We start from the raw sequence: 13,149 nt of genomic DNA, 5'->3' as shown, positions 1-13,149 counted from the left end.
AACAACTGCATTGCCAAGCAGGATCTCAGGGGTAAAGGGAGAGCAATAATACCAAGGGGGTCCTTTTATTAAGGCGCGCTAATGGATCCCTTAGCATTTCCCGCGCGCTAAATCGATTAATGCGCCTTAATAAGAGGAACCCCCCCCCCCCCCCGTGTGCAATAGAACAGAAAATGGTGGCACCAGGTAAAGAAAAGTCCAACAGTACATTTTTGGAAAAAACAGGGCAGTAAGCTGGAAGGAGATGGGGGGGGGGGGGGGGAGGGCAGTAGACAGAGAGGAACCCTAGCCGACTGCTGGTCAAATACCAGCCAAGGGCTGCCCTCCAAATGTTAAAAAGTGGAATCCGTTTAGGGGAAATCTGTTACATGTCCAAGTGGGGCAGCGAGAGCCTCTCTGGAATACCAGGACCCGATGGAGTGCAAACTGGGCCGATTCGGCGGCCGATTCAACGACTCCAACTCTACCCAACAAAGATTTTCAAAAAAACAAAATCACGACACCCAAACCCCGGACGTGTCAACGCTGGCAAATCCTGCGAGCTGGCATGCAGCGGATATGAGAAGTCTATGATGCAACAGTTGGACTGTTAACACGAACACACTTCGTCTGGGGGGTTTTAATTTTCTGGACAAAGCGAAGTGGAAGCCTGGTTCCAACCCCCCCCCTCCCCCCCCAATATCTGTTCTGCTTTATAATCCCCCCCCAAAAAAAAAAAAAAAAATCTAACGTTAACAACTCAGCCGATCCACTTTTAAGAATCCCTCGCAAAAGGGGGAAAGTGGCAAAAAAAGGGAAGAGCGGGCCGAAACGAAACGAAACAAAAAAATCCGAAGAGGCAGGGATGGCCGAGGATCGACGGTCCCTGCAACAAACCTTTTTTCTTTAAGAAGACTCCCCCCCCCCTCCCCATCGTCCAAAGTGGTGCAAGAGTGCCAGGGTATCCCGGCCCAAACCCTCCTCTTACCTTCCTTGGCGTTTCGTTTCGGTTTCGGCTCCGGGTACGTTTTACATCGCGGCTGTGTTAACCCCCCCCCCCCTCCTCGTCTCTCTCTCGCCACGTCCTTCCACTCGGATCGGGGGCTCTGTCGGCTGCGCCTATGCCCGGGTTGGGGGGGAGGGAGAGAAGGAGGCGTTTCTTACCTCGTCTACGGCTGAACGGGGGGGGAGTGTTGGAGTGCGGCGGGGGGGGGGGGGGCGGCCTTGGGTTCTTCGCAGCCTGGATCGTCCCGTCCTTCTCGCAGCCTCCCCCCGGTCAATCCCTGCCAGCTTTGGGGAACTATCAGAAGGAGGATTCCGCCATGTCAACGCTGTCGGGAGGGGGACACACATGGGATGGGAGGCCGGCCCACTTTACCGTAATCTCTGCAGTAGCCGGGCCGCCTGCGACTCTCCTCTTGAGGGCTTGGGGAGAGGAGGACCTGAGGATCGGCGCTGTCTCCTCCTGCCCGGGGCTGATCAGCTACAAGGATTTGGGGGAAGGGCTTTTTTTTTAAAAGCTTTAACGGCCGTAAATGAATGCAGCCGCATTTATCCGGGAACGTCGAGGAAGCAATGAAAGAGGGGGAGGGGCTACCGGGCATCTGGATGTGTTTGCTAAAAGGCAGGGGGGTGTCAAAGTCCCTAATCCAGTCGGGTTTTCAGGATTTCCCCAATGAATATGCATGAGATCTATTTGCATGAACTGCTTTCATTGCATATTCATTGGGGAAATCCTGAAAACCCGACTGGATTGCGGCCCTCGAGGAGGGACTTTGAGATCCCTGGCCTAAATGGTGCCATTCTCCATCACTTTCCCTCTCTCCCCTGTTTCCCAGTGCAGCCACTTCTCTCTCTCCCACAACCTCCCCCCTGGTGCCACTGCTGTCTCTCTTCATTTCAGTGCCACCTCGGTTGCTTCCTCCTCTTCCCCTACTGATAAAGTACACCTTTGGTTTCCTCCCAATTGCCAGCCCCCTCCTCCATATCCTTTGATTCCCTCAGTTCCGAACCTCTGCTTTGTCCTTGCTAATATATACTGCATGTCCCCTTGTAAATTCCAAAAATGAGGTCATAAAAGCAGAGTAGAATTAAGGCAGGCTTACTAGGCACACTTTGGAGGAGGGACCCTTTCAGTTATATCATTCAGTGGCTCCCAATACAGATTTTGCATTGGTAAGTCAACTGCTGGCAGAAAGAAGATTGGAAATGGGGAGACACCAGAGTCATCACTATTTACAGAGGTCTGTTTCTCAAGCCCCTTGTATATTGGCCTTCAGTGGACAGAGGGAGTCCACCAGCCACGCTTCTTCCTAGGTCACAAGATTATGGCGGTATAGAAAAAATAAAGTTATTATTATTATTATTGCTTTTTCCTCTGTAGCAGGAGGCACATATGATTAGAGCTGTGATCCCAGGATGGGGGATCTGAAATAACATAGAAACTTGATGGCAGATAAAGGCCAAATGGCCCATCCACAGCATCCATCTCCTCCTCTCCCTATTGGCTAAGGCTCTTAACATTTGCATCTCCTCTTCCTATAGGCTAAGGCACTGTGCACCTGCATTGTGAGGTCATAGAGCTGCCCATCCACAATAACCATTATCTCTTTCTCTCTCCGAGAGATCCCACTTGCCTATCCCAGGCCCTCTTCAATTCAGACACAGTCTCTGTCTTCACCACCTCTTCCGGGAGACTGTTCTACGCATTTACCACCCTTTTCTGTAAAAAAAAAAAGGATTTCCTTAGATTACTCCTTAGCCTATCACTTTTTTAACTTCATCCTATGCCCTCATTCCAGAGCTTCCTTTCAAATGAAAGAAACTCGACTCATGCAAATTTACATTACGTAGATATTTAAACGTCTCTATATCTTCCCCTCTCCCGCTTTTCCTCCAAAGTATACATATTGAGATCTATGTCTGTCCCATACGCCTTATCACGAAGACCACGCACCATTTTAGTAGCCTTCCTCTGGACCAACTCCATCCTGTTTATATCTTTTTGAAGGTACGGCCTCCAGAATTGTACACAGTATTCTAAATGAGGTCTCACCAGTCTTTTACATGGGCATCAATACCTCCTTTTTTCCTATTGGCCATACCTCTCCCTATGCACCCTAGCATCCTCCTAGCTTTCGCCGTCGCCTTTTCAACCTGTTTGGCTAGCTTAAGATCATCACATGCAATCACACCCAAGTCCCGCTCTTCCGTTATCAGAGATCCTATGATCTGACTAATAAATGCTCTTTGATATGCCTACCTGTTTTTGACTAATGGACATGGTATGTGAGCTCAAAAGGTTTTAACAAAATAATGTTTTCTGAAAAGAGAGATCTGAGCTGAGTTTCATTGATGTGCTTGATGATTCCTCGCTCCTGGATACTGTTAAGAGCATAAGAATTGCCGCTGCTGGATCAGACCAGTGGTCCATCATGCTCACGCGGTGGCCCTCTGGTCAAAGACCAGTGCCCTAACTGAGACCAGCCCTACCTGCGTACATTCCAGTTCAGCAGGAACTTGTTTAACTTTGTCTTGAATCCCTGGAGGGTGTTTTCCCCTATAACAGCCTCCGGAGGAGCATTCCAGATTTCTACCACTCTCTGGGTGAAGAAGAACTTCCTTACGTTTGTAGGGAATCTATCCCCTTTTAACTTTAGAGAGTGCCCTCTTGTTCTCTTCACCTTGGAGAGGGTGAACCACCTGTCCTTATCTACTAAGTCTATTCCCTTCAGTACCTTGAATGTTTCGATCATGTCCCCTGTTGGAGATGAATGTTTCGATTATGTTCTCTGTTGGAGTTGATTTTTTCAGAGTAGGAACTTGCTTTACAACCCAGTTCTGCTTCTTCCTCTGCAGTCAGAACCATGCGGAGGCCTGTTTTTTTGGATGTCTTATGTATTTATTTTTAAGATGGGGACTCCAATGTGCTTGCTTGCCTATGACCCACCAAAGGGTTAATCCTGTCCTGTTTAAAAGAGAGGAGGTTTTTGCTGGATCATTCAGCACCCCATCTTTTTAAGTCTGTCTGTGAAGGAGTCTTGAGTGCAGAAATCACTGGGGCTGTTCACATGACATATGCCGTGGGAAGAATAGAAATTAGAATAAATGTAGCTTTATGTCAGGAGCAAAGACCAAAAAAGGAACAAAAAAGAACTTTTAATACCTTTTTAAACCTGAGTGGCGCTCAGAATCCAAGAATGGAATGAAAAAGCTCAATATGGGGAACAAACCCCTGTAGAGTTTTTCGCAGAATCTATCATTGCACCAACTTTTGTGGTAAAAAGGTGATTAAAAATGCTTCTTGAAAAGCTGTAATGTCTTTAATATATCCATAAAGTGAAATAAATGTCCAACTCCTTAATAGCTTCAAAAAAGGTGAAATCAAAAGAACTTAACTTAAATGTCCATACAGCGATAGTCCGGCAAGGTTCTGACACGTTTCGCCGAACTGGCTTCCTCAGAGAACCTGCTACGCTGTGTGCGACCTGCAATTTTACATCCTTCAAAAATGGTTCTTCCTAAGCCTGGCTATAACGTTTTAAAACACTGAGCACTTTACTCTTCTGTGAATACCTAAAATTTATGTCAGGAGACACAGGCTGCTCCATCTTTTCGCTTTATCCCAGTGCATGCGTGAGCTTGGGATCCTTCTTGTTCTTAGGAAAATCGGATCAACACCATGCTGCTTCCAGTGATGAAAACCAGACCTTGAATATACTGGACTGTCAAGCTGCATGGTCAATATACTGATGATGGAGGAGTAGGAGAAGACTTCTAAGGCTTTGTGTACCGTTTTTGAGCTGTTTTACGAGTCCTACATGCGTTCACAAGTTTTATTTTTAAAGTTCATATTTTGTATGGTTCTATTCCCTTATGAAAATGTTGGTTGGGTGTTTTTTTTTTTTTTAATGTATGGGTTCTGATTGATTATAAGTGCATATATGATTACTATTATTTGTATAGATATTGTATTGCTTTTTTGTTAGCTTTAGAAACTCAATAAAGATTTTTTTAAAAGTTCATATTTCCAGCACTGGAATGACACCCTAGTGGACCTAAACACACCCCTGAGGCAGGCCTCAACCTGGAGGCTGAAACACGGACCGTGGCGGGTCACCAACTGGATCCTTTCACAATAAGGACATTACATTTATAGGGCTTTTTATTGATGTGCTTCTACGTGTATTTTATTTTAAGTTTATAGAAATAAAAGATTGTTTGTCTCAACGTTGACATGTTCTATCCCACTTATTCTCTTTCTGTTGCTTTTATCATCGTCATAAATTGTAGATGCTGCACATTTTCCAAATACATTTCCGAATGGCAGATGCATTTTGCATAACAGAAAGGATCTTTATTTTGCATAAAGACAGGATTTTAGCCAGTCAGAAAAGCCGAGCTTCACGTTGCCCCCTCGGTGTCATAGAAGTCATATGTGAAGAAGGGGGTCTGTGTGGCCTTGAAGGATCAGGTAGGGCAACAGCTTTGCACTGAGGTCAGTTTAATAAAAGATTTTGCAATCACAACCTGCAAAGACTCCGGTTTTTACCAGGACCGAGGCGTCCTGCTGTTCTATAAGAATTTAGGGCCCCTTTAACAAAACTGCGGCAGAGAGCCCCGGTGGGGCAAATGCAACGCAGCCCATAGGAACTGAATGAGCTGCGCTGCACGGGCAGAGAGTAGGCATGGAAGCGTCACCCAGCAAGCATTATTATTTTTACATGCTAACTGGCTAACGCAGTTATTGCAGGAGCACTTAGGGAAGAATTCGTCAACAGGCGCTAATTGCGTTAGCATACCCTCATGATTAGCGTACACTAAATGGGCGTCTTAGGCCCTCTTTCACAAAGGCGCGCTACATCAACGCGTGCGCTAACCGCTAACGCGTCCATAGGATAACATGCATTTGTTAGCGTTTAGCGTGTGTATAGTGCGCGGTAATATTTAGCGTGCACTAAAAAGCTTAGCGCACCTTTGTAAAAGAGGGGGGTTAGTGTTTAGTGCACGCTAAGTCACTTTAAAGCCCACTGATGAATTCCCCCCATTAGTGCCTCTTAAATTGGAGGCAGCAAATAGTAAGTGGAGGGGTAGCCTAGTGGTTAGAGGTTGTGAGTTCAATCCCAGTCTGCTCCCTGTGACCCTGGGCAAGTCACCTAGCACCCTGCTGCCCCAGTTAGATTATGAGCCTGCCAAGTCAGACAGGGAAAATACTTCAGAGTACCTGATTACTGTTCAATATATCAGTGTTCTTCAACCTTTTTACACCTATGGACCGGTGGAAATAAAAGAATTGTTTTGTGGACCGGCACCGGTCTGCGGACCGGCGTTTGAAGAACACTGGGCCAAGTTGTGGGCCAGACCCCGCCCATCTCCACCCCAGACCCCGCCCCATAATAGTACTAATTATAACACAATATTTTCCATTCATTTTTCATATATACACACACAATATAATCTCATTAACACATAGTGGTTAACCACAAAATTAAACTACACAAAGCTATATTCCTAAATTTGCCATTGATGATTAAATTTGGTTTTTTTTGCATCAATTTAAAAAAAAAATGTTTGATCGTAAACTACACAAAGTACACTGTATGCTTCTCAACATTCAATCCTGCCAGAAAACAGATAACCTCTTTGCAAATACGGGACCAAAAACTAAAAGTACAAATACGTGCCGGCCATGTGGACCGGCAGCAAATTTCTGCGGACCAGCACCGCAGACCGGTGGTTGAAGAACACTGCAAAATATTGTAAACTGCTTTGGGCACATCTCTTCATGAAAAGGAAATTAATATACCCATTTAATAATAATCTTGCAGGTTCAGTGTGCGAATGTCACATTAATGCAAGACCTGCAATAACAAATATAGTGAACACTCCCCCAAAATGCCATGTTATATCTGGGTTTCGCATGCAGTAAAATCCTGCATTACAACATGTTAAGGTCAGATTATAGTACACTTTAATTGTTCAAAGTGAGAGATTTGAAGGGAACATAGGCCTCCTTTTACTAAGGTGTGCTAGCGTTTTTAGAGCATGCAGGAAATTACCGTGCGCTACGCGGCTAGAACTAATGCCAGCTCAATGCTGGCATTAAGGTCTAGCGTGCGTGGCAATGTAGCGCGCAGCTTAGCATAAGGAGCCCACAGTGTAAAACTGCCATCAAAACATCCCAAAACTATTAATTTATAATTTAATTTATTTGAGAGTAGTACATATATTCAATCCCTAATATGTCCAACTACAAGAGAAATTTCAGGTGATAAAAAGAAATATAGGGCTCCTTTTATTAAGCTGCGCTAGCGGAGTTAATGCGCGCGACTTTTCATCACGCGCTAAGCCCCGCGCTGGCCTAAAAACTACCGCCTGCTCAAGAGGAGGCGGTAGCGGCTAGCACGGACGGCGGTTTAGCACGCGGTATTACGCCTTTGTAAAAGAAGCCCAAAGACTCTACTCTTCAAGCAATTCCTGCAACCGACTAAATACCGCTAGCTCCTTCCCACTTCCCAATACCTTCCCGATTCCCCAAAGCAACCTCATCTACTCATTATCTCCTCTAGGAATTACCAGATATCTGGTTCATAGACAACGGCGCGAAAGACAAAAGCGCGTGCCAACAAGTGAGCGCAGCGCGGAGGCGCACACCGCACAAAATTACAGTTTTTAGGGGCTCCGACGGGGGGTTTTGTTGGGAACCCCCCCAGTTTACTTAATAGACATCGCGCCAGAGTTATGGGGGGTTTGGGGGGTTGTAACCCTCCACATTTTACTGTAAACTGAACTTTTCCCCTAAAAACAGGGAAAAAGTTCAGTTTTCAGTAAAATGTGGGGGGTTACAACCCCCCACACCCCCCCACAACGCCCCCACAATGCGGCGCGATGTCTATTAAGTAAAGTGGGGGGGTTCCCCCACACACACCCCCATCGGAGCCCTAAAAACAGTAATTTAGAGCGGCGCGCGCCTCCGCGCTGCGCTCAATTGTATGGGCGCGCCTTTGTCCCGGCGCGCTTTTGACCTGACACCCAGATATCTTCGTGTAATACCTTTTTTGTAATTCTTTTGTAATCCGCCTTGATCCGCAAGGCATTGGCGGAATAGAAATCTCTAATGTAATGGAATGTAAAAAGAAAACTCTCCATATTCTAAAATTTTTTTTTTTTTTTTTTTGCCTGCAGTAATCCTGATTTCAATTTTCCTTCTAAAGAATGTTTTGTGCTGGGGCATGAAGAGCCTCATGAGTTGCAGGTTTATTATGATAAATATGGTATTGAATAACAGGACTTGTCTAGTTAAGAGGAATTCTACTTAGTAATGTTTTCCAAGGGACACTGTCATCATTTTTTTGGAAAGAAAATCTTAAAGTGGGAATTTCTTCTTGTGACCTTTTGGAGAAATTTTACGAAACTGAAAAGCTACTGCAGTTATGCTAGCGCTGATTTTGGTTCAGTGTAAGTGTGCCACAGAATTTGAAACACAGATATAATTCAGGACATTGAAAATTTGCACTTAATGTAAATGTTACTGTTAATTTTTAAATGGTTACCATATGTTGTTTAAGCAAGTCAAAAAATCTACATATACAAGTTGAATGGAAAATAATAATCACTTCCTTAAAAACCATCCAAAAATAAAGCACACCAAGACACGAACAAAATATCAGATATGTAGAATCAGCCTAGTCGGACTAAAATATGGAGAAAAGACCTCAGTGTCATTAGGGATATAGGACGTTAGTTCTAGCCGCGTAGCACGGGGTTATCGCACGCTAATCTGCTGCGCACCTTAGTAAAAGGAGCCCATAGACCAGGGGTAGGGAACTCCGGTCCTCGAGAACCATATTCCAGTCGGGTTTTCAGGATTTCCCCAATGAATATGCTTTGAAAGCAGTGCATGCAAATAGATCTCATTCGTATTCATTGGGGAAGTCCTGAAAACCTGACTGGAATACGGCTCTCGAGGACCGGAGTTCCCTACCCCTGCCATAGACTAATATCCCATAGACCAGTGGTTCCCAAACCTGTCCTGGGGGACCCCCAGCCAGTCAGGTTTTCAAGATATTCCTAATGAATATGCATGAGAGAGATTTGCATACCTGTCCCTTCCATTATATGCAAATCTCTCTCATGCATATTCATTAGGGATATCTTGAAAACCTGACTGGCTGGGGGTCCCCCAGGACAGGTTTGGGAACCACTGCCATAGACCAGTGGTTCCCAACCCTGTCCTGGAGGAACACCAGGCCAATTGGGTTTTCAGGCTAGCCCTAATGAATATGAATGAAGCAAATTTGCATGCCTATCACTTCCATCATATGCAAATCTCTCTCATGCATATTCATTAGGGCTAGCCTGAAAACCCGATTGGCCTGGTGTTCCTCCAGGACAGGTTTGGGAACCACTGCCATAGACCAACCTATTTCAACTGAATGTTGAAATAAGAAGACACATCCTTGGTCAGAAAAAACTACATAAAGTTGCAACAGTTTTTCAATAACTTACTTTAAGGGCTCCTTCTACAAAGCTGTGATAGCGGTTTTAGTGCGCGCTGAATTGCCGCACGCGCTAGCTAGATGCTAATGCCAGCATTGAGCTGGCGTTAGTTCTAGCCGCGTAGCGCGGGTTTAGCACGCGCTACAATGCTACGTGAGCTAACAACACTATCGCAGCTTAGTAAAAGGAGCCCTAAATCTCCAAAATATTGTTTTCTATATCAAAATCAGAAAATGAAAGAATCAAAATACTTAACTGTTTGGATGTCGAGTATATCATGGCACTGAACAGAGGAAAGCTGAGGATTAAAGCCTGGAACGTGCACAAAAAAATAGTCCTCGCGGTCATGATTGAGTTCATTTATCACAAAGATAAGTTTCATAGTGCTATAACACACTATTGTGATTTATAAGAAGATTGAAATAATTGCATACTTTTACGCATTAACAATGGATCAATGAAAATTTGAGCTGTATTATCACAGAGTTATATAATCTGACAGCTATCTGAAGATCTATAACTAAATACACTAGTACTGTAGTTCAATATGAATGTCTTATAAAAGTTTAGAATCATTTTATGTTTAGTATTCATTAGTGTATCGATATACTAACAAGGCATTTGCTGACTTCATCTACGAGTCTGTTGAGGGGAGGAGGGGAGTAATAGACGTGGCTGTTTCTATGTTAAGAGGTGATAGGCTCCGGAGTAATCTAAGGAAATACTTTTCTACAGAAAGGGTGGTAGATGCATGGAACAGTCTCCCAGAAGAGGTGGTGGAGACAGAGACTGTGTCTGAATTCAAAAGGGCCTGGGATAGGCACTTGGGATCTCTCGGAGAGAGAAAGACATAATGGTTACTGCGGATGGGCAGCTCTATGACCTCACAATGCAGGTGCACAGAGCCTTAGCCTATAGGAAGAGGAGATGCAAAGGTTAAGAGCCTTAGCCAATAGGGAGAGGAGGAGATGGATGCTGTGGATGGGCCATTTGACCTTTTTCTGCCATCATGTTACAATGTTTCTATAATCATAAAGCTCTCTGACCTCACAATTCAGATGTAAAGAGCTTAGCCTATAGGAAGAGGAGATGCAAATGTTAAGAGCCTTAGCCAATAGGGAGAGGAGGAGATAGTGGATGCTGCAGATGGGCAGACTAGATGGGCCATTTGGCCTTTATCTGCCATCATATTACAATGTTTCTATAATCATAAAGCTCTCTGGCCTCACAATGCAGATGTAAAGAGCCTTAGCCAATAGGAAAAGGAGATGCAAATGTTAAGAGCCTTAGCCAATAGAGAGAGGAGGAGATGGATGCTCTGGATGAGCCATTTGGCCTTTATTTGCCATCATATTACAATGTTTCTATAATCATAAAGACCTATGACATCACAATGCAGCTGTAAAGAGCCTTAGCCAATAGGGAGAGGAGGAGATAGTGGATGCTGCAGATGGGCAGACTAGATGGGCCATTTGGCCTTTATCTGCCATCATGTTTCTATGTGTCTATGACAGGAAAGAAGCAGTGGCATAGTAAGGAGTGGCAGTCCACCACAGACACTGTCTTGGTGGAGGTGCCAGCACCCGTCCTCCTCGTCACCTCCCCACAATCTCAGCTCTGGAATGTTGCTCTCATTGGGGTTCCGGAATCTTGCTATACTTTGAGATGCTGGAATATTGCTACTCTTTCATTTTGGCCAGGTACAAAGGACCTGGATTGGCCACCGTGAGAACGAGCTACTGGGCTTGATGGACCATTCATCTGACCCAATAGGCTATTCATATATTGTTTTTTTCTCTTGAGATGGTGCAAACGGATGATGAAATGAAAAATTCTGAGAAGTGGTAAGGGACTGACTTCAAGGAAATACTACAATGACGAAATGGAAAGTGACTGACAAAGATTGAATCTTGCCAAATTTTTTTCTCCATTCTGGACATGTGCATGTCGGGTCGTTGAGTCTTTGGATATATACACAAGATTTTGAACCAATAAAGGCATTTGCATTCATCAGATGAGTTGAAGGACACTTTTTTAGTGCTCACCATTCTGATTGGGACAATTCCACTTTGTCTTTTTGCTTTTGAGGTTGTGGTTTTGTTTGTCTGTTTTATTTGTTGAGGAAGTTTGTTGGAACATCCCATTTTTTAATTTTGTATCATATTATGGAAAGCAACCATTCAAACCCCCGTCATTTGGTTGGTTCCACAATTTCATACTTTCCTCTAGTCTGGTTAACATATATAAGATTCTTGTCACAATAATTTATCCTATTTTGTGGCAATCGCACCTTTTCATGACATAAACGTAGACCAGCATCTAATCTTTGATTACGAGGGACTTTCTTTAAGTGGAGATGACAACATATCTCTTCCAAATCCAGCATATCAGTATTTCTCCTAGAAAAATGAAACAGCCCACACAGCACACAAAGGGGTTGATTGATCCAGGTCTTTTTCCATAGGCACGAAATTGTAGCAAAGCCTTAGGGGAATCAAGCCCTCAAGGTTCCTTTTATATGGGGAATCGGTCCAGCCTATGCGAAGCTCCCTTCAACCAGACACTGGCCTACCCTGACCATCTTCAAAGAGCGACTGCAAAAACAGAGATACGGGTAAATGGCTGGATGCTTGCGGGCCCAAGTTAGGGTTCAAGCACAGCAGTTCTTTGTGCCATGGTAACTGCTGAATATTGCCTGCCAATTGCCAAGGCAACATTCCACATATAAATAATAAGATTGATGCTCACATTATATATAGAACAAGAAGAAGAAGGCAAAGACGGAAGATTACCAGTAAAAGCGTTTAAAAGCCAAAGCTGTCAAGTTACCCATTCCAGGACACTTTGGCTCGTTCTAAATTTCTGCCAGCGTCATCCTGGTGCATTATGGGACCTGCAGCACTGATTTCAATGGATAGAATCATAGACTGCAAATACCACACTGCTTTGGGGCTTCAAAACCAGGACTGGCCAAAAGATGTCTCTCCTGGTATGGGCAACTTGGCAGCTCTGAAAAGCCATTAGGTAAGGAGGAGCGAACTGTTCTGCCTCCAGAGATCATCCCCCCACCCTTTATATTTTCAGGCTATAAAATAATTCATTCTCTTTTATCAAGCTGTGATTAGAGAATGACATGGGGACACATTTTTCACCGTCCCTGCGGGTAAAACAACTGAAAGTCGTGAAAATGTCAGATGATATGAAGACAAACTGATTTTTTTTTTTTTTGATCAGTGCACGACCCTAGAAAACTTCCATTTCTGTATTTTATGCTTCTTATTAATGTATCAATCAATTAATAAGGAAATACTTTGATACGCGATCCTCAGAGGGTCAAATTACCCAATAGTTCAAGTGGACAAAGCTCACCGAACCCGATCTTCATAGGATCAAATGTATCTTTTTTTTATCTTTTTATATATATACTTTTTTAACCAGTTTGTCTTATCCATAGGTTATAAATGTAGAATTTTTACTTAGCTTTTATAATTTTTAAAGGGGAGCGCCTCCACCAACATGTCCATGTTTCACACGCTTTCCTCAGGGTCGAGGCTCCCTAATATATTATTACACTCAACAGAAATCGCTCCATTTGGTATAGTATCATGCTATTATTAAACTGGAAATTCTTTTTGATATGATAATATAGATTGATTCCAGTTACAAGTATAG

At 43.9% G+C, this 13,149-nt stretch overlaps 1 protein-coding gene across 3 annotated transcripts in view; it reads right to left on the bottom strand.

Annotated features, from left to right (window-relative positions):
• Positions 1-1,455, bottom strand: part of FNDC3B (fibronectin type III domain containing 3B) — a 490,638-nt gene extending 489,183 nt beyond the window's left edge. Inside the window, exon 1 of one of the 3 annotated variants that reach the window (XM_033959077.1) lies at positions 1,358-1,455. The gene's annotated coding sequence lies outside the window, so the exon portion shown is untranslated. Of the gene's footprint in view, positions 1-967; positions 1,080-1,143 lie in introns of those variants that run through there. The other 2 variants (XM_033959075.1, XM_033959076.1) reach the window with 2 other exon arrangements.
• Between the last annotated feature and the right edge of the window lie 11,694 nt (positions 1,456-13,149).

The sequence above is a fragment of the Geotrypetes seraphini genome, chromosome 9, assembly GCF_902459505.1.
Source record: "Geotrypetes seraphini chromosome 9, aGeoSer1.1, whole genome shotgun sequence".
In the NCBI taxonomy this organism is placed as follows: Eukaryota; Metazoa; Chordata; class Amphibia; order Gymnophiona; family Dermophiidae; genus Geotrypetes; species Geotrypetes seraphini.
The sequence above is the reverse complement of the archived record's forward strand: the minus strand, read 5'-3'. Positions and strand labels throughout refer to the sequence as shown.